Source organism: Molossus molossus, unplaced genomic scaffold, assembly GCF_014108415.1.
Source record: "Molossus molossus isolate mMolMol1 unplaced genomic scaffold, mMolMol1.p scaffold_m16_p_2, whole genome shotgun sequence".
NCBI classification, from domain to species: domain Eukaryota; kingdom Metazoa; phylum Chordata; class Mammalia; order Chiroptera; family Molossidae; genus Molossus; species Molossus molossus.
The window spans coordinates 58,798,234-58,820,398 of NW_023425355.1; positions in this window are offsets into that span (position 1 = coordinate 58,798,234).

The following is a 22,165-nucleotide window of genomic DNA, read 5'->3' on the forward strand; positions in this document are numbered from 1 at the left end:
AGTTCCATATTTCTTTAATATCCTGCTTTTCTGCTTAACGGCAGCCAATCTAGTGGTATGTTCTTTGATATTTATTTATTTATTTATTTATTTATTTATTTATTTTTATACTGTTTATTTATTTATTTTTGTTACAGATGTTTCTCCTTTTTCCCACCATTAACACCCTCCTCCCAATCTTGCCCTGCCCCCAGCCTTATTGTCTATGTTCCTGTCTATACATACATGCAGATAAGTTCTGTGGTTTATTTCATCCCACCCCTTGTACACCTCTTCTGAGGTTTGTCAGTCTGTACCCCACTTCCATTCCTTTAAGTCTATTTTGCTCCTCAGCTTGCTTTGTCCATTATATTCCACAAATAAGTGAGATCATGTGCTATTTGTCTTTTTCTGACTGGCTTGTTTCTCTTAAGATAATACTCTCTAGGTCCCTCCATATTGTCTCAAAAGATATCTTTCTTTCTTACAGCTGCTTATTATTCCATTGTGTGTATGTACCACAGCTTTTTTATCCACTCATCTATTGATGGACACTTGAGCTGTTCCCAGATCTTAGCAATTGGAAATAGTGCTGATATGAACGTAAGGGTATATATATTATTTCTGATTGGTGTTTCAGGTTTCTTAGGGTATAGTCCTAGAAGTGGTATCACTGGGTCAAATGACAGTTTAATTTTTAAATTTCTGAGGAAACATATTGTTTTCCATAGTGGCTGCACCAGTCTGCACTCCCACCAGCAGTCTACTAGAGTTCCCATTTCTCCACACCCTCACCAGCACTTGTTGTTCGATATCTTGTTGATGGCAGCCACTCTCCCAGCGAGGTGATACCTCATTGTTGTTTTAACTTGCATCTCTCTGATGATTAGTGAAGACAAGCATTTTTTCATAGGTCTCTTGGCCATTTGTAAGTCCTGTGTGGATAGGTGTCTATATAGGTCTTCTGTTCATCTTTAATTGGGTTCTTTGTCTTACTTTTGTTGAGTAGTATGAGCACTTCATATATTTTGGAAATTAATCCCTTATCTGATGTATCATTGGTGATTATGCTCTCCCATGCAATGGGTTGCCTTTCCATTTTGGTGGTTGTTTCTTTTGCTATGCAGAAGCTTTTTAGTTTGATGTAGTCCACTGTGTTCATTTTTTATGTTGTTTCTATTGCCTTAGGCATGTTATCAGTGAAAATTCTGCTGCGTGTGATGTGTGAAAGTTTGTTACTTGCATTTTTTTCTAGGATTTTTATGGATTCATAAGTCACATTTAAGTATTTTATCTGTTTGAGTTTATTCTTATGTATGGTGCAAGTTGGTGGTCTAGCTTCATTTTTTTTTTTTTTTTGCATGTAGCTGTCCAATTTTCCCAACACCATTTATTGAAGAAGCTATCTTTGCTCCATTGTATGCACTTGCCACCTTTGTTAAATATTAATTGAGCATAATAACTTGGGTCAATTTCTGAGTTCCCTGTTCTGTTCCATTGATCTACATGCCTGTTCTTGTGCCAGTACCAGGCTGTTTTGATTACTATGGCTTTGTAGTATAACATGGTATCTGGTACTGTGATCCTTCCTACTTTGTTCTTCTTTTTTAAGATTACTGTAGCTATTCAGGATCTTTTTTGGTTCCATATAAACTTTTGGGGTATTCTAGTTCTGTGAAATATGTATTTGGTATTTTGATGGGGATTGCATTGTATCTATGAATTGTGTCCTGGCCAGTTTGGCTTAGCGGTTAGAGTGTTGGTCTGTGGACCAGAGAGTCCTGTCCTGGGTTTGGTTCCCGCTAAGGGCAGGTATCTTGGTTCGAGTTTTTCCTCAGCTCGGTTGGGGTCATGTGGGTGGCAACCAGTTGATGTGTCTCTCTTTCATTGATGTTTCTCACTTTCTCTTCCATCCTCTCTCCCTCCCACTCTATCTGAAGATAAAGGCAAAAATGTACTCAGATGAGAATAAAAAAATAAATAATCTGTAGATTGCTTTGGGTAGTATGGATATTTTAATGATATTAATTCTGCCAATCCATGAACAAGTTATATGCTTCCACTTTTTTATATCTTCCTTTAATTCTTTTTTTAGTGACCTGTAGTTTTCTGTGAAGAGGTCCTTTACGTCTTTGGTTCAGTTTTTTTCTATGTGTCTTAATTTTTTTGCTGCAATGGTAAATGGGGTTGCTTTTTAGTTTCCCTTCCAGTGAGATCATTGTTGGTGTAGAAGAATGTCATTGATTTCTTGATGTTAATTTTATATCTTGCTACTTTGCCAAATTCATTTATTAAATCTAGTAGATTTTTGATTGAGTCTTTAGGGTTTTCTATGTACAGTGTCATGTCATCTGCAAATAATGACAGTTTCACATCCTCCTTTTTAATTTGGATTCCTTTTATGTTTTCTTCTTGTGTAACAGCTGTGGTAAGACTTCCAGTACTATGGTAAATAATAGTGGTGAGAGTGGGCATCCCTGTCTGTTTGCTGATCTTAAGGGAAATACTTGTAATTTTTGCCTACTGAGTATAATGTTGGCTGTAGGTTGCTCATATATTGCCTTCATTGTGTTAAAATATGATTCCTCTATTCCCACATTACTGAGCATTTTTATCAGAAATGGGTGCTGGATTTTGTTGAATGTGTTTTCAGCATCTATTAATATAGTCATATGTTTGGTGTTTTTTTTTTATGTTTCACTTTGTTTATGTGTTGTATCAGATTTATTGATTTGGGAATATTATAACATCTTTGCTTCCCTGGGATGAATCCTACTTGGTCATGATGAATAACTTTTTTGATGCATTGCTGGATACAATTTGCTAACATTTTGTTAAGGATTTTGTCATCTGTGTTCAACAGGGATACTAGCCTATAGTTTTCTTTCTTTAGTGTCGTTATCTGGTTTTGGAATTAGAATTATGTTGGCCTCATAAAATGAGTTTGGAAGTATTCTGTGTTCTTGGATTTTTGGAATGGTTTGAGGAGAATGGGTGTTAGTTCTTCTTTGAATGTTTGGTATATCTCCCCTGTGAAGCCATCCAGGCCTGGGTTTTATTTGCTGGGAATTTGTTGATTACATCTTCAATATCCTTAGTTGTTATTGGTCTATTCAAGTTTTCTATCTCTTCTAGGTTCAGTTTTGAAAGACTGAGTGTTTCTAGAAATTTGTCCATTTTGCCTACATTGTCCAAATTGTTGGCGTATAATTGTTTGTGGTATGTTTTAATGACCCTTTGTATTTGTGTGGTGTCAGTTGTTAGTTCTGCTCTCTGGTTTCTGATTATGTTTATTAGGTTCTTTTCTTTTCATTTCTTGGTGAGTCTGGCTAAGGGTCAATCAATCTTGTTTACCTTTTTTAAAGATGCAGTTCTTTGTTTCATTGATTTTTTTAAATTTTTGTTGTTGTTGTTTTTAGTTTTTATGTCATTTATTTCTGCTCTGACCTTTACTATTTCTTTGCTTCTAATTGCTCCGAGTTTTTCTCTTTGTTTACATTCTTGTTCTTTGAATTGTAGATTTAGAAAGTAAATTAGGAATTTTTATTGTTTCTTGAGGTAGGCCTGTAGTGCTATGAACTTAGCTCCCAGGACTGCTTTCGCTGCATCCCATAGATTCTGTGTCGTCGTGTGTTCATTTTCATTGATTTCCAGGAAGTTTTTCATTTCTTCTTTGATCTCCTTGGTAATCCATTCATTGTTTAATAACATGCTATGTAGCCTCCATGTGTTTGAATGTTTTTACATGTTTTGGTTGTAATTGATTTCTAGTTTTATGCCATGGTGATGTGAGAAGATGCTTGATATGATTTCAATCTTCTTGAATTTGTAGAGACTTACTTTGTGTCATAACATGTGGTCTATGTTTGTGAATGTCCCATGTGCACTTGAGAAGAATGTATATATTCTTCAGCTTTGGGGTGAAATATTCTGTAAATATCAATTAAGTCCAGCTGATCTAGTTTGTCATTTAAAGACTTTGTGTCCTTGTTAATTTTTTGTCTAGAAAATCTGTCAGTGGGGTTTTAATATCACCCACTATAATTGTATTGCTATTGATCTCTCCTTTGAAGTCCTCCAGAAGTTTTAAATATATTTTGGTGCTCCTGTGTTTGGTACATATATGTTTACCAGCATTATGTTCTCTTTTTGGATTATTCCTTTGAATGTTTTGTAGTGACCTTCTTTGTCTCTTATAATGGCCCTCATTTAGAAGTCTATCTTAACAGATATGAGTATTGCTACACCTCCATTTTTTTTAATTTCCATTTGCCTGGAAATTTTTTTTTTCATTTCTACACTTTCATCCTGTGTGTCTTTTGTTGTGAGGTGGGTCTCTTGTAGACACCATACATATGGACCGTGTTATCTTTTTTTTTAATTTATTTTTTTTAATTTCATTTTTGTTACAGATGTTCTTTTTTACCCCATTGGCACCCTCCTCCCCATTCCCCCCGCCCTGTCCCGGGCCTTGTTGTCCATGTCCATTGGTTATGCATACATGCATATTAGTTCTGTCGTTTATCTCTTCCTAACCCCATGACCCCCTCTTCTGAGGGTTGTCAGTCTGTACCTTCCTTCCATGTTTCTGGGTCTGCCGTATTCCCCAAACTGTTATGTTCATTATATCTCATATATAAGTGAGATCATGTGGTATGTGTCTTTTTCTTCTTGGCTTGTTTCACTTAGGATAATACTTTCCAGGTCCCTCTATGTCGTCTCAAAGGATAAGAGATATTTCTTTCTTACAGCTGCATAGTATTCCATTGTGTATATGTACCGCTGCTTTTTTATCCATTAATCTACTGTTGGACACTTGGGCTGTTTCCAGATCTTAGCTATTATAAATGGTGCTGCTATGAACATGGGGGTACATATATTCTTCCTGATTGGTGTTTCAGGCTTCTTAGGGTATATTCCTAGAAGCGGGATCACTGGGTCAAATGGAAGTTCAGTTTTTAATTTTTTGAGGTAACACCATATTGTTTTCCATAGTGGCTGCACCAGTCTGCATTCCCACCAACAGTGTACTACAGTCCCCTTTTCTCCACACCCTCACCAACACTTGTTGTTTGATGATTTGTTGATGGTGGCGATTCTGACAAGTGTGAGATGATATCTCATTGTTCTTTTAATTTGCATCTCTCTGATGATTAGTGATGTTGAACATTTCTTCATATGTTTCTTGGCCATTTGTACGTCCTGTTTGGAGAGGTGTCTATTCAGTTCCTCTGCACATTTTTTAATTGGGTTCTTTGTCTTCCTTTTGTTGAGTTGTATGAGCACACTATATATATTCGAAATTAACCCCTTATCTGATACATCATTGGCAATGATGTTCTCCCATACAGTGGGTTGCCTTTCCATTTTGATGGTTGTGTCTTTTGCTGTGCAGAAGCTTTTGAGTTTGACGAAGTCCCATGTGTTCATTCTGGGTCATGTTTTCTTATCCAATCAGCTACCCTATGTCTTTTTATTGGGGCATTTCAGCCATTTACATCTAAGGTTATTATTGATAGACACTTATTAGTTGTCATTTTTATTTTATGTGTGTGTTCCTCTGTCTCTCTCTATTTCTTCTTCTTACAGCTGTCTGTTTAACATTCCTTGCAGTGTTGGTTTGGTGGTGGTAAATTCCTTTAGCTTTTTTTTCCACCCCCCCTCTGTGAAGCTCTTTATTTCACCTTCAATTTTGAACGATAGCCTTGCTGGATGGAGTAGTCTTGGATTCAGACCCTTGCCTTTCATTACTTTGTACATTTCATGCCACCCTCTTTTCGCTTGCAATGTTTATATTGAGAAATCAGCTGCAAGTCTAATGGTAGCTCCCTTTTAGATACACTTCTGTCTCTCTCTTGCTTCTTTTAAGATTATTTCTTTGTTTTTAATGTTTGCCATTTTATTTATAATGTGTCTAGCTGTGGGTGTTTTGGGATTCATTTTACTTGAGACTCTCTTTGTTTCCTGGACTTGTGTGACTTTTTCCTCTGCCAAATTAGGAAAATTTTCTGTCATGATTTCTTCAAACAGGTTCTCTATTCCTTTCTTTGGTTCTTCTCCTTCTGGTACCACTGTGATGTGAATGTTGTTACATTTTGTATTGTCTCAAAGCTCCCTTAAACTTTCCTCCTGTTTTTGTTTGTTTGTTTGTTTGTTTCCCACTTGCTGCTCTATTTGGGTGTATTTTTCTACTATGTCTTCTAACTCACTTATTCTATCTTCAGCTTCTTCTAATATACTATTGAATCCTTCTAAGGTATTTTTTTCATATCAGCTATGTTGTTCTTCATTTTATCTTGATATTTATTGATAGTTTCTACCTCTTTTTTAAGTTGATGTAGTTTTTGCTGAGCTCTTTATTATTCTCATTAAGTTGTTTATAATTCTCCCTGAATTGTTTGAGCACCTTTAAAATCAGTGCTTTGAATTGTACATTTGATAAATTGCTTTTTTCTATTTCATGTGGTTCATTCTTTTCTTTCATTTGGGCATTCTTTGTCTCCCCATTTTAGCCATCTGGTAGTCTAGACCTGGTGAAGGATGTTGGGATGTGTAGGCAGGTCAGTATGTATCAAATAAGGCTGCTGTGCCTCCTAGGCTGTGTTGCTGTGTGGTGCCTCTTGCCTGCTGTGGGTCCGGGAGGATTGACTACTGGTGTCTGGTACTGGTCTGTCCTCGTAGGTGCCGCTGCTAAGGCTGTGGGCCTTGCCAGAGCCATGACAGCTGTATCATGAGGACCCCACTGGAGCAGTGGGCTCACCTGGAGCCACAGGGAGTTGTATCGTGTGGACCCCTCTTGAACTACATGCTCCGCTAGTGCTGTGGGCAGCTGTATTTTGCAGGCCGTACTGGAGCCATGGGCTGCTTCCCTGGTGGCTGGGGAGCACTGCTGTCTGATAAGGCTCAGCTCCTGCTCAGCCTCTGCTGATGCTTTTGTGGGTGGGTCTCAGCTGCTGACCTGTGCTGCTGCTGCCTCTGGATTGCTGTCTGCTACCAAGCTTCTGTTCCTCGGTGTGTGTCTGGGCTTTGATCAGGCTGCTTCTGTGGGGGATGGTGCTGGGCTTCCAGCCACTTGTGGCTTCTGCAGCAGGCATCTTGACAGCACTGCTACTGTGCACTGGTCTGTGTTGACACAGCAGGGTCCACTGGTCTCATGGTGCAAGGTGCACTAGTGGGCTAAGGTCACTTGGTCCTAGCCACTCCAGCTGCCTCTTCCAAGAAAAGACCAGGGTCTTCCTAAATGGTGGGCCTCCTGGCTGCGCAGGGAGAAATGCCCTGACAAGCCGTTTACCTTGGTAGCTGGTTGCTCCCTGTCCATAGCACAGGAACCCTCTGTCCCACATTTCTGCACTGCTCGAGGTTGCTAGTCTCCACACTTGTCTTCTCACACTTGCTCACATTTGCACACACTCACCCTCACTCTGGTCCTGTCCACCACCATCTCTGGTCTAGTGGCAGGTTCTTACCAAGCCATTCTCAGTTACACAGTGAGAAGGTCTATAAAGGCTGGTGTTTAAGACCTACTCTGCTCACTCCCTTCTCCTCTTGCCAAAAACTGACATGATGCATGGTGGATGTGTGAAGAGATTCCTTTACATTTCTGATCAATCAGGCGAGCCCATGGTAACTACTTTCTTTCTGCTTCTTCTCCCCACACTCTCCCCTGTCCTGCTTGCTGATTTTCTCTCCCCTTCCACCACCCTTTTTTCAATGTCACCTCAAGTGCATAAATTCCAAATACAAACCACGGGTCCTTCCCACAACTCCAGTCCAGGTGCTGCATCTCATTGCTCTCCAATACTCCCCCACAGCCCAGTTCTGATTCCTCCCCATCTTATTCACCACATAGCAACAGAGAGTTTGTGGTGAGCATGAAATTAGGGAAAGCTTCATGAAGCCTACATTCTATTTCACAGGTAGGTTCGGGGGAATAAACATCATACAAAGACGCAACTATATACACAGAGGTACGGAGAGTATAGAAAACTAGTTAACAAACTTTAGTGTACATTAAGATTACAAGGGCAGCCTAATAATTATGTATATACCTGGACCCTATCTCTAAAAATTTGATGTAAATGGTCTCTTGATCACTTTTTGAGAAACTCTGGCTCTTCTCACCCAGGTCTGAGTAGTGTGTGTTGTGGAGATTAATATTTTCAGTGTTACCCTGAAAATGGATCCCTATCCAGATGACTATTATGAAAGCCTTAGCAATTAAACAGTCTATGATCAGCTTGAGGTCAAAGCAGAGTGTAGCCTAGGCAGAGAAATTGTACCTCTTAAATATATAGAACTGGTTATATTTTCCAATATAACCTCATACCTTTACTATACTATATTATATTATACTAAGAAGCATTGTTGCATCAATTTTAGAAGTATTATTTTGTTTAATCTACTTTTATAATAGTGTTTGCTCAATTTTGTAGATGAGGAAAATGAGGCTTGCAGAGGTCATTATTCTGTCTAAAGCCAATGAATTAGTAAGTGATAGATGTAGGATTTGGACCCAGGTAGTCTGAATCCATAATCTATGTTCTTGTCTACTTTTCTGAGACTGGGGATATGTCAGGGGTTGAGTGAATGGTTCTGCTAGTGATAGCGATTTAAATCTCATTCCTTTTTTATCTTTATCATTGAGAGTATTACAAATGTCTCTTCCTTTTTCCCTGTTCTCCCCTACTCCCAGTTCCTGTCCTGTCCTTGGCCTTCACCACCCTATTTTCTGTGTCCATAGTAATGCATATATGCATATAAGTTCTTTGGTTAATCTCTTCCTGTCCCTTATACCCCCTTCCCTCTAAGATCCATCAGTCTCTTCCATGTTTCCATGTCTCTGGATCTATTTTATTCATCAGATTATTTTGTTCACTAGATTCCACATATAAGTTAGATCATGTGATACATGTCCTCCTGTGACTGACTTATTTCACTTAGCATAATACTGTCCAGGTCCCTCCATGTTGTCTCAAAGGGTAAGAGATCCTTCTTTTTGACAGCTGCATAGTATTCTATTGTGTAAATGGACCACAGGTTTTTATCTATTCATCTACTGATGGGCACTTGGGCTGCTTCCAGATCTTAGCTATTGTAAATTAGTTAAATTTTTAATTCAGAATTAGTTACATTTTTATATACCAACAATGAACATACAGAAACCAAAATTGAAAACACAATGCCATTTAAAATCATACAAATAAAATGGAATATTTTCACATAAATTTATAAGAATATGTACATGGTCTCTATGGTAACAAGTATGAAATACAAATGCATGAAAACAATTAAGATCTAGGTACTCGCGGTGTTCATATAACTGAGGGCACAACATTGTAAAAATGTCAATATTCTTTAAATTGAGCTATAGTTCTTTTAAAAAGATTTTTAAATTGACTTTTAGAGAGAGAAGAAGGGAGAGGGAGAGAAAAAATTGATGTGAGAGCAAGACATTGATCTGCTGCCTCCTGCACACCCCTACTAGGGATCGGGCCCACAACTCAGGCATATACCCTGACCAGGAATTGAACTGGAAAACTTTCATTTTATGGGCCAATGAACATCCAGCTGAACCACTCTGACCATGGATTGAACTTTAGTTTTAATGCAATTCCTATCAAAATTCAGGCAAGGTATTTTTGGGGACATAGACAAGCTGGCTCTAAAATTCATATGGAAAGGCACAGGTTCTAAAATAGCTAATATAGTCTTAACTAAAGCACATAGTGTACTCTGACTGGTGTGGCTTAGCTGGTTGAGCATAGTCCCATACACCAAAGGGCCACCAGCTTGATTCTGGTCTGGGTTGCTGGCTCAATCTGCAGTAGGGTTTGTGTAGGAGGAAGCTGACTGATGTTTATCTCTTTCTCTCCCTCTCTTTTCTTCTCTCTATAATATCAATGCAATATATATTTTTTAAAAAGAACAAAGTGGGAGGAATTACTCTACCAATTTTAAGTCTTAAAAATATCCATGGACTCTGGAGATTGAGATATAAAGATGGCTGCCTAGGCCCCTGTGCTGTGCTTTTAACCCATGCTGCAGAAACAATTCTTCTTGGGCAGAGTTATTTAATCAAAACAGCTATAGCCTAGGGGTAAAGCAACTGTGCCACCCACTATAATTTTACTCTCCATGCTGGGAGGATTTAGCACTAGGACAGAACTGCAACCTGATGCTCATTAACTGTCAGAGACTACCAACCAGCCTGTAGGCAGAGATGAGACTCTGGGTGCTTTGAGACTTAGGCCTGGCTTACAGTCATTGGGCTTTGTGGCTCTGGGGACTAAGCTGTGAAGGCTGAGAACTGGCTCCCTCTGCTGAGCCATTGAGCCATGTTATGAAAACCATTTTTGTCCTGCAGAGATTTCCCATAAAAGCAGCTATAACCTGGTGTGTGAGGGGAAGCAACTGTCCTACCTGTTGGAATTTCACTCAACCCACCAGGAAGAGTGTGCCCCTAGCACAGAGCTGCAATCTGAGGCTCATTAAATGCCAGGGAATACCAGCCATCCTATAGACAGAGATGAGTCTCTTGGTACTTTCAGCCTTGGGCCAGGCTCACAGTTGTTGGGTTTTGTGGCTTAGGGAACTGGGCTGTGAAGGCAGCTGCCTAGGTCTCTGTACTAAGTCATTAACCAATGCTGCATAAAACTTTCTTCTCAGTCAGAGTTTTTCTCTCAAAGCAGCTTTAGCCCAAGGGGAAACAACTGCCGCACTCACTGGAAATTCTCTCACCCAGCCCACTTGGGAGAAGCTTACTTCCAGCTGAAAACTACAATCTGAGGCTCATTAAGTGACTGAGACTCACAATTAGCCTGCAGGCACATGTGGATCTATGGGATATTAGAATTTTTGCCTGGTCTGAGACTCTACCTCGGAGAATAAGACCAGACATTGGTGTTCAGCTTGGATCAATGCAAAACATCCAAACCCAGCAGAAGGAGCCTCAATCAGTAGAACATTAATATCCACAGAGAGATCTGGCAGACTCCAAACCCTGCTGACACAGCCAAAATGGTTAAGCAAAGAAACAAATTCCCAATGAAAGAACAAGAGAATTCTCCAAAAAGGCTAAATGAAGTGGAGGTGAATAAGTTATCAGATATAGACTTCAGAGTAATGATTACAAGGACACTCAACAGCATGAGAAAAGACATAGAAACACTGGAAAATGACCAATCAGAAATCAAGAATGACATCAGAAATAAAGACCACATTGGAAAGAATAACCAGCATATTAAAAGAGGCCAATGACTGGATCAATGAAATAGAAGACAGGGTAGAAAAAAACACTCAATCAGAGAACCAAAAGGAAAAGAAATTTAAAACAGGGGGGCAACTTAAGAGAGCTGTGGGACAATTTAAATATAACAATATCCACATCATAGGAGTACCAGAAAAAGAAGAAAGTGAGTAAGGGTTAGAGAATTTGTTTGAAGAAATAGTGCCAGTAAACTTTCCTAACCTATTGAAGGAAAAAGGAGAACAAGTTCAGGAAGCACAGAGAGTCCCAAGCAAGAAGAACCCAAAGAGGCCCACTTCATGACACATCATAATTAAAATGGCAAAAATTAAAGACAAAGACAGAATCTTAAAGGCAGCAATAAAAAATATAACAGGTTACATACAAAGGAGCTCCCATATTAGGCTGGCACCTGATATCTCAACAGAAACACTACAGGCTAGAAGGGAATGACATGAAGTATTCAAGGTAATGAAAAACAAGGATCTGAAACCAAGACTACTCTATTCAGCAATGCTATCATTCAAAATAGAAGTTTCAATGAAGAGTTTCACACACACACACACACACTGATAAAAGGAATATATAGCGACAACACAGCATTGAAAGAAATGTTAAAGGGACTGCTGTAATAATAAGAAGAAATATGTAAATATATATAGAGAAACAGGAATCCTAAATTAAAAACAATAATAAATAAGTACATATCAATAGTAACCATAAATGTAGATGGAATAAAAGCTTCAATCAAAAGACACAGAGTAGCTGAATGGATAAGAAAGCATGACCCATATATATGTTGTCTACAAGAGATTCACCTCAGAACAAAAGGCTCACACAGGATACATCTTAAGGGAAATGGAAAACAATTTCAAATAAATGGAAACAAACAAACAAAAAATCTGGGGTAGCAATATTTGTATCTGATAAAATGGATTTCACAATGAAGGCCATGAAAAGAGACAAAGAAGGCCACCACATAATATGAAAAGAATTTATGCAACAAAATATAACCTCAGTAAATGTATATGCACCCAATATAGGAGCTCCAAAATATATTTTAAAAGCATCTACAGCACTTCATGGGAGAGACTGAAAGCTATAAAATCATATTAGGGGACTTCAACAACCCACTGACATCACTGGAACAATCCTCCAGACAAAAAATTAATACGGAAACAGAGTTCCTAAATGATACAATAGATCAAATGGGTTTAATTGTTATTTACAGAAAATTATACCCCAAGACCACGAAATATAAATTTTTCTCAAGTGCACATGGGACATTCTCAAAGATAGACCTTATCTTAGGACACAAACTAAATCTCTACAAGTTCAACACGATTTGAAATTATATTAAGCATCTTCTCAGATCACAGTGGCATGAAACTAGAAATTAATTACAATAAAAACTCACAAACATTAAAACACATGGAGGCTAAATAGTATGTCATTAAACAATAAATGGGTTACCAAAGACATCAAGGAGGAAAAAGAAAACTTCCAGGAAATCAATGCAAATGAACACACGACAACACAAAACCCATGGGTACACAGCAAAACAGTCCTGAGAGGGAAGTTTATAGTATTACAGACTTACCTCAAGAAACAAACAAAAATTCCTAATAGAATATCTAACCCTACAAAGTAAAGAGCTAGAAAGTGAACAAAAAGAAAAACCAAGAGGAAATAGAAGGAAAGAAATAACAAAGACCAGAGTGGAAATAAACAACACACAGACTAAATAAATAAATAAAATAAAATAAAAATATTAATGAAATCAAGAACTGGTTCATTGAAAAGTGAGATGACCCAACTATATAAAATAGGAAATGAAAGAGGACAATTAGCCTGGGCCGTGTGGCTCAGTGGATTGAGAGTTGTCCAATTGATTGATAGGTGTGAGTCCAATTCTCAGTTAGGGCACATGCCTGGGTTGGGGGCTAGATTCCAAGTAGGTGGCATGCAGGATTCAGTCAATTGATGTTTCTCTCTCATATTGATGTTTCTATGTTTCCCTCCTTTTCCTTCTCTCTAAAAATAACAATAAAAACATATTTTATAAAAAAAAGAAAGGACAATTAACAACTGACACTGGAGAAATACAAAGGATTGTTAGAAAATACTATGAACAATTATATGCCAAACAATTGGACAACTAGGAGAAATGGAAAATTTCTAGACTTATATAGGCCTCTAAAACTCCGTAAGAGTCAGAAAACCTACACAAACCAATAACAACAAAGGAAATTGAAGCAGTACTCAATAAACTGCCAGCAAACAAAAGCCTGGTTCCAGACAGCTTCAGAGGGGAGTTTTACCGAATATTCAAAGCATAAAACCACCTATTCTCCTCAAACTATTCCAAAAAATTCAAGAGGAAGAAAGACTTCCAAGCACTTTTTATGAGGCCAGCATAATCCTAGTTCCAAAACTGGAAGAATACACTACAAAGAAAGAAAACTACAGGCCAATACCTGTGATGAACAAAGATGTCAAAATCCTCAACAAAACCTTAAAAATCATATTCAACAACATATAAAAGTAGTTATTCACCATGATCAAGTGGGATTTATTCCAGGGATGCAAGACAAGTACAATATTCACAAATCAATAAATGTGATACACTACATAACAAAAATGAAGATAAAAATCATGATTATATTAATAGATGCTGAAAAAAGCATTTGACAAGCCAGCATCCTCTTCTCATAAAAACTCTCAGCAGTACCTGAATAGAGGGATCATATCTCAACACAATTAAGGCCATATATGCAAAACCTACAGCCAATACCATAGTCAATGGGCTAAAACAAAGCATTTCCCTTAAGAACAGGAACAAGATAAGGATGCCCAATATCACTGTTCTTATTCTACATAATATTGGAAGTCTTAGCCACAGTTATCAGACAAGATGAATAAATAAAAGGAATACAAATTGAAAAGGAGGAAGTGAAACTGTCATTATTCACATATGACATGATATTGTACATAGAAAACCCTAACGACTACATCAAAAATCTACTGAATTTAATACATGACTTGCAAATTAGCAGGGTACAGAATTAACATCCAGAAATTGATGGCTTTCATTTATTTTTCTTTTTTAAACTTATTTTTATTGCTGAATGTACTAAAAGTGCCCCCCCTTTTTTCCTCATTGACTCCTTCCTCCTAGCTCCTGTCCCTGTCCCGCCTTCCCCATACTATTATCTGTGTACATTGGTTATGCGTATATACATATAAGTTCTTTGGTTTATTTCTTCCCACCCCTTCCCCCTTCCCTTTGAGGTTCCTCAGTCTAACAACCAATTTGTACTTCTTAATCCCTTCACCTTTTTACCCATTCCCCCAAACCCCTTTGCATCTGGCAACCAACAAAAAGTTTGCTGTATCTATGAGTCTGCTTCTGTTCTGTTTGTTCATTTGGTTTGTAGATTCAATTGTTGACAGATATGTATTTATTTCATTTTATTGCTTATATTTTTGATCTTCCAGAAGACCCTTCAACATTTCAAATAATACTGGTTTGATAGTGATGAAGTTCTTTAGCTTTTCTTATCTGGGAAACTATATGTTCATTGATTCTAAGTAATAGCTTTGCAGGATAAAGGAATCTTGGTTGTAGGATAAAGGAATCTGTGCTATTTATACCTTTTAATATTTCTTGCCACTCCTTTCTGGTCTGCAAAGTTTCTTTTGATAAATAGTCTGACAGTCTTATGGGAGCTCCCATGTAGGTAACTAACTGCTTTTAAGATTCTCTCTTTGCCTTTAACTTTCTGCATTTTGATTATGCTATGTCTTGGTGTGGGATTCTTTGGGATCATCTTGTCTGGCACTTTCTGTGCTTCCTAGACTTGTATGTCTGTTTCCTTCAGCAAGCCAGGGAAGTTTTCTGTCATTATTTTTTCAAATATGTTTTAAATTTCTTGCTTTCTCTCTTCTCCTTCTGGCACCCCCTTGATGCGAATGTTGGTACACTTGAAATTGTCCAAGAGGCTCCTTAGACTATCCTCATTTTTTTGGATTCTTTTTTCTATTGTGATTGAGTATTTTTTGCTTTCTTATATTCCAAATTTATGGTTTATTTCTTGGCTTCACTTACTTTACTATTGATTCCCTGTAAATTATTCTTTATTTTAGTTAGTGTATCCTTCATTTTTGACTGGTCCTTTTTTATGTTGTTGATGTTCTCACTAAATTCTCTGGAGTTCTCCTTAAGTTCCCTGAAGTTCTTATTAAGTTCCTTGAAGTTCTCACTAAGTTCCTTGAGCATTCTTATAAACCAGTGTTTCGAACTCTGCATCTGATCAATTGCTTATCTCCATTTTGTTTAGTTCTTTTCCTGGAGTTTTGTTCTGTTCTTTAATTTGAGACATGTTTCTTTGTCTCCTCACTTTTGGCTCCTTTCTCATTTTTGTTTCTATGAATTAGGTAGTTTCAATGTCTCCTAGGATTTGTAGGGTGGCCTATTATAGTAGATGTTCTGAAGGGTCCAGTGGCACAGCCACCCTGAGCACCCCAGCTGGGCCCTCAATGTGTGTCCCTAGTGTGGACTGGACACAATTCTGATGCAATTGAGTCTTGATTGCTGTTGGCATGTCAATGAGAGGAATTTATTCAGCTGAAAAGACTGGCTGTGCCCACTGACCACTATCCTCTGACTAGCTTGAAGGATCAGCTCTGTAGGGGCCCAACACACAGAGCAAAATTTACTTCATCAGGGCTCTGTTACCCACTGAGTCCACTCATCAAGTGTGTTACTTGTGGAGGTGGTTGGGTGGTGGTGCTTCAACGTGGTCTGAAGTTGTCCACTGGATGTGCTGGCTTGGGAAAGGTCAGCCACTGCCTGTGTTCTACCTGGGCCCACCAGTCAAAAGTGACAAAATGATCTGTAAATGGCTGCTTCTTGTTATGGGCTTGGAAGAGCCCAGGAAAAGCCAAGTTGCGAACCAAGACTGGCTTCTTCTAGTTCCAGGCCCGGGGCCACTTAAAGAGAGGTATGGGGCTTGCTGAGAACAGATGCTGGTTGCTTGAGAGATTTTAGGAAAATCTGAATCAGGATCCAATACAGGCAAATTCTATGCTAAAGGCACTGGAAGCAGCTTAGGTGGGCCTGAAGTTGAATGGAGTAGGGCCTCGGGGAATCACCAGGGTGGGGCCAACAGTGTGAGCTAGCTTGCTGGAGATCCAGATATGAGGGCTGTCTGCTGCCCCAGGAAGCACTTACCAAAAGGACAATGGCCTCCAACAGCAAGTCTGTCTAGGAGAAAACTGCCCCTTTAGCTCTTACCCCAATGCCAAACAACTCAGTTCTTTCCTGTATGTCTTTGGCACTTTTCATGATGCCTACCAATTGCTAGAGCCTGGAGGAAGAGGGTCCAAGTAAGACCTAATGCAGGCCCTTTCAAAGGAATGCCTGGGGCTCCAGAAGTTTCAGCCTCCCTTAGCCTCAATTCCCACCAGTTTTTACAGCCAGAAGTTATGGAGACTTCTCTTCATGGCACTGGAACCATGATCTGGGTAGTTAGAAGGGGACCCCTCACTTATCCAAGAGGACCTTCACAGCTGAGGTATCCCTCCTGATGTTTATCTGCCACATGTGGGTGTGGGACCAGCACATCTGTGCCTCTGCTGCTCCCACAAGTCTCCATGTGGTTTCTTATTTAATTTCATAGTTGTAGGACTTCAATTCAGCTTAATTTCAGGTGGTTATGAATGAAGGTTTCTCTTTAGTTTAGTTCTAATTTTCATGTGGTTGTGGGAGGAGGCAAATACCACGTTTTCCTATGCTGCCATCTTGACTAGGGGTCCCCAGGGGCTTTCTTATACCCCAATAATGAATACCCAGAAAGGGAAACTAAGAAAAGAAAAAACTCAATCTATCATTGCAACAAAAAGTTAAGGTACTTAACCAAGGAAATAAAAGTTCTATTCTCAGAAAACTACAGTAAAAAAGAAATAGAGGAAGATATAAAAAAGTAGAAACATGTATCATGTTCATGAATTGGAAGAATCAGCATTATTAAAATGTCCATGCTAGCCTAGCCAGGGCAGCTCAGTGGTTGAGCATTGACCCATACACCAAGAGTTCACTGGTTTGATTCCTGATCAGGGCACATACCCTGGTTGTGGGCCAAATCCCCAGTGAGGGGCATGCAGGAGACAGACAATTGATGTTCTTTCTCTTTGATGCTTCTATCTCTCTTCATCTCCTTTCCTCTCTCTGAAAATCAATAAAGAAAAAAAAAAAATTCATACTACTCAAAGAAATCCATATTAGAGTGCCAATGGCATATTTCACAGATCTGGAACAAATACTCCAAAAGTTTATATAGAACCAAATAAAAGTCCCGAAATAGTCACAGCAATCTTGAAAAAGAATAACAAATTTGGAAGTATTACAATATGGGATATCAACTTATAATACAAAGTCATTGTAATCAAAACAGCCTGGTACTGGCACAATAATAGGCATATAGATCAATGGAACAGAACAGAGAACCCAGAAATCTACTCAAGACAATATGCACTATTAATATTTGACAAAGGAGGCAAGAGCATACAATGGAGAAAAAACAGTCTCTTCAATAAATGGTGTTGGGAAAACTGGACAGCTACATATAAAAAAAATGACGACCACCAACTTACACCATACACAAGAATAAATTCAAAGTGGATAATGGACTTAAATGTAACTTGTGAAACCATAAAAATCCTAGAAGAAAATATAGGTAGCAAAATCTCAGACATCACATGTAGCAGAATTCTCACTAATACATCATGTAGGGCAATAGAAACAAAGGAAAATATTAGTAAATTAGACTGCATTAAACTATAAAGTTTCTGCACAGTAAAAACAAATCATCCTCAAAATGAAAGGGAACACACTCTTATGGAGAACATATTTGCCAAAGATATATTGGATAAGGGGTTAATATCCAAAATATATGTGGTGCTCGTACAACTCAACAAAAGAAAGACAAAAAATCTAATTAAAAAATAGGCAGATTACCTCAATAGACACTTCTGCAAACGGGACATATAAATGGCTAAGAGATATATGAAAAAATGCACAACATCACTAATCATCTGAGAGACGCAAATTAAAATGACTATGAAATATCACTTTACACCTGCCAGATGGCTGCCATCAACAAATCCTCAAACAACAAGTGCTGGTGAGGGTGTGAAGAAAAGGGGACTCTAGTACACTGCTGATGGGAATGCTAAATGGTGCAGCCACACTGGAAAACACTATGGTGTTGTCTCAAAAATTAAAAATGGAACTACTATTTAACTCAGTGATTCAGTTTCTCAGAATATATCCTAAAAAGCTTGAAACACAAATCAGAAAGAATGTATGCACCCCCATTTTTATAGCAGTGTTATTTACAATAGCTAAGATCTGGACACTTCCCAAGTGCCCATCAATAGATGAGTGGATAAAAAGCTGTGGTACATTTACACAATGGAATACCATGCAGCTGTAAGAAAGAAAGATCTCTTACCCTTTGAGACAACATAGAGGGTCCCATAGAGTTTTATGCTAAGGTAAATAAGCCAGTAAGAGAAAGACAAGTACCACATTATTTTAGTTATTTATGGAATATAATGAACAAAATAAGCTGAAGATCAAAATAGATTGAGAGACATGGTGTAGGGAACAGACTGACAAACCTCAGAGAGAAGGGTGATGGGGGTAGGAAGAGATATACCAAAGAACTTACGTGCATATATGCATAAACAATGGACACAGACAATAGTGTAGGGAAGGCAGGAGGAGGATGTCAGTGAGGAGGAAGGGGGAGATATGGGGGAACATCTTGAATACTTTTCAGCAATTAAGGTTAAAAAAATAAATAAATACCCAGGGACACAGGCAATAGTACAGTGGAGGACTGGGGGGGAGGGTGGGCATGAGCAGAGCGGAGGGGTCAATGAGGGAAAAAGGGAGGACATCTTTAATACTACTCATTACATAGCTACAGTAACCAAGAGAGTGTGATTTTAAAAGAGTGATAGATATACTGTTATATAGAATACAGTAGAGAGCTCAGTACTGGGGCTTCTGCTGAGTTCAACCCCCTCAGCTGGTGCCACAGCCGCAGCCGCCCTTGGCTGGAAGCAGCGCCCTCGGGTTAAAAGTCCCAGGCAGCTCCAGGATGCAGAGTCCAAACAGAGGCTAAATTGGCAGCAGACACTCACCTTGGGCTCCACAGAGGGAAGGCAGACTGGACTAGAGCTGTGTGGGGACACTCGTGTTTTGGAGGGTGCTAAGAGCTTTTGCTGAGTGCAGCAACGCAGGACTGTGATCATTTCACTTCTTCTCAGCACCCTGGAGAGAGGCAGCGGCCCCTCCCTCAGAGATTCAACCCCACCTGGTGGCAATTGAAATGCTAATTGAGGCCCACTAACAAGGAACACCTGCTTCACTCTCAGAAAATCCTCTTACACTGAGCACCTGAGGGAGTTTTTCAGGCAACTCAGAAACCAAGGGTCTTCAGGTGACCTCTACTAATAGCCTCCAGGCAAAAAAAAAAAAAAAAAAAAAAAAGCTAGAGGATAACTACCATTCCCAGGGCATGCAACACTAACTAGAAAAGCTAAGACTTGACGGTAGTGTTTAAAGTGGGTCCTCCCTGGTGTATCCAAACCCAGGAGAGGGAGCCACAAACAGCAGAACACCAACACCCACTGGGAAAACTTGGCAGACTCCAAAGCACACTGTGATAACGAAAATGGTGAGAAACAGAAACAAAAGCCAAATGAAAGATCAAGAGACCTCTACAGAAGATGAAATAAATGAGGTGCAGTTAAGCAAGTTAACAGAACTAGAATTTAGAGCCATGATGTTGCGGAAGCTCAACAGCATGTGTAAGGACATGAGCACCATACGTAAAGACATAGAAATGTTGAAAATAAACCAGTTGGAAATGAAAAACCAACAGGAAGAAATGAAGAATGACATATCAGAAATGAAAAACACACTGGAAGGTCTAAAAAGCAGAGTAGGGGAAGCTCAGGACCGGATCAGTGAACTAGAAGACAGGCTAGAAGAAATCAACCAATCAGAAAACAAAAAGGAAAAAAACGATTAAAAACAGGAAGACAGCTTAAGAGAACTGTGGGACAACTGGAAACGGAATAATATTCGCATCATAGGAGTCCCTGAAGAAGAAGAAAGTAAGGGAGGGCTAGAGAATATATTCAAAGAAATAGTGACAGAAAACTTCCCTAATTTGGTGAAGGAAGAAGGCATTCGAGTTCAAGAAGCTCAGAGAGCCCCAAGTAAGAAGAACCCAAACAGGCCCACACCAAGACAAATAGTAATCAAACTGCCAAAAATTAAAGACAAAGAGAGAATCCTAAAAGCAGCAAGAAATAAGCAACAGGTTACCTACAAAGAAAACCCCATAAGGCTCTCAGCTGACTTTTCACAAGAAACACTACAGGCTAGAAGGGAATGGCATGAAGTAATCAAGGTCACGAAAAGCAAGGATCTGAATCCAAGACTACTCTACCAGCAAGGCTATCATTCAAAATAGAAGGTCAAATAAAGAGCTTTTCAGACAAAAAAAGGCTAAGGGAATACATTAGCACCAAACCAGCACTGCAAGAAATGTTAAAAGGACTGCTGTAATTACCAGGAGAAATGGGAAGGAAAATAGAACCACACTAAACAAAAATGGCAATAAATAAGTACATATCAATAATCACCTTAAATGTAAATGGACTGAATGCTCCCATAAAAAAACACAGAGTAGCTGATTGGATAAGAAAGCATAACTCATCTATATGTTGTTTACAAAAGACCCACCTCACAACAAAAGACTCACATAGATTGAAAGTGAAGGGATGGAAAAAAAATCTTTCAAGCAAACGGAAAGGAAAAAAAAGCTGGTGTAGCAATACTTGACATTTGATAAAATAAACTTCAGAATGAAGGCTAAAACTAGAGACAAAGAAGGCCACTACGTAGTACTGAAAGGATCTATCCAACAGGAAGATATAAACTTGATAAACATATATGCACCCAATATAGGAGCACCAAAATATATTAAAAAATTATTGGAGGACTTCAAAGGAGAAATCGATAGCAATACAATCATAGCAGGAGACTTAAACACCCCGCTCACATCACTGGATAGATCCTCTAGGCAAAAAATTAGCAAGGAAACAGAGACTCTAAATGAAGCACTAGACCAAATGGATTTTAAAGATATCTACAGAGAACTACACCCCAAAACTACAGAATTCACATTCTTCTCAAGTGCACATGGAACATTCTCAAAGATAGACCACATGTTAGGGCACAAACTAAGTCTCTACAAGTTCAAGAAGAATGAAATTATATCAAGCATCTTCTCAGACCACAATGGCATGAAACTAGAAATCAATTGCAACAAGAACATACAAAGACATTTTAACACATGGAAGCTAAATAGAATGTTATGAAACACTGAATGGGTCACCAAGGAAATCAAGGAAGACATAAAAAAATTCCTGGAAACCAATGAAAATGAAGAACAACAACACAAAATCTATGGGATGCAGCGAAAGCAGTTCTGAGAGGGAAGATCATAGCACACCAGGCCTACCTCACAAAAGAAGAAAAATCTCTAATAGACTACCTAACCTCACAAGATAAAGAACTAGAGAGCAAACAAAAAGAAAACCCCAGAGCAAGTAGAAGGAAGGAAATAGTAAGGATCAGAGCAGAAATAAATGACATAGAGACCAAAAAAAAAAAAAAAACAATTCAGAGGATCAATAAAACAAAGAGCTGGTTTTTCGAAAAGATAAACAAGACTGATGGACCCTTAGCCAGACTCACCAAGAAACAAAGAGAGAGAACCCAAACACATAAAATCAGAAATGAAAGAAGAGAGATAAAAACTGACACCACAGAAATACAGAAGATCGTTGACAACTACT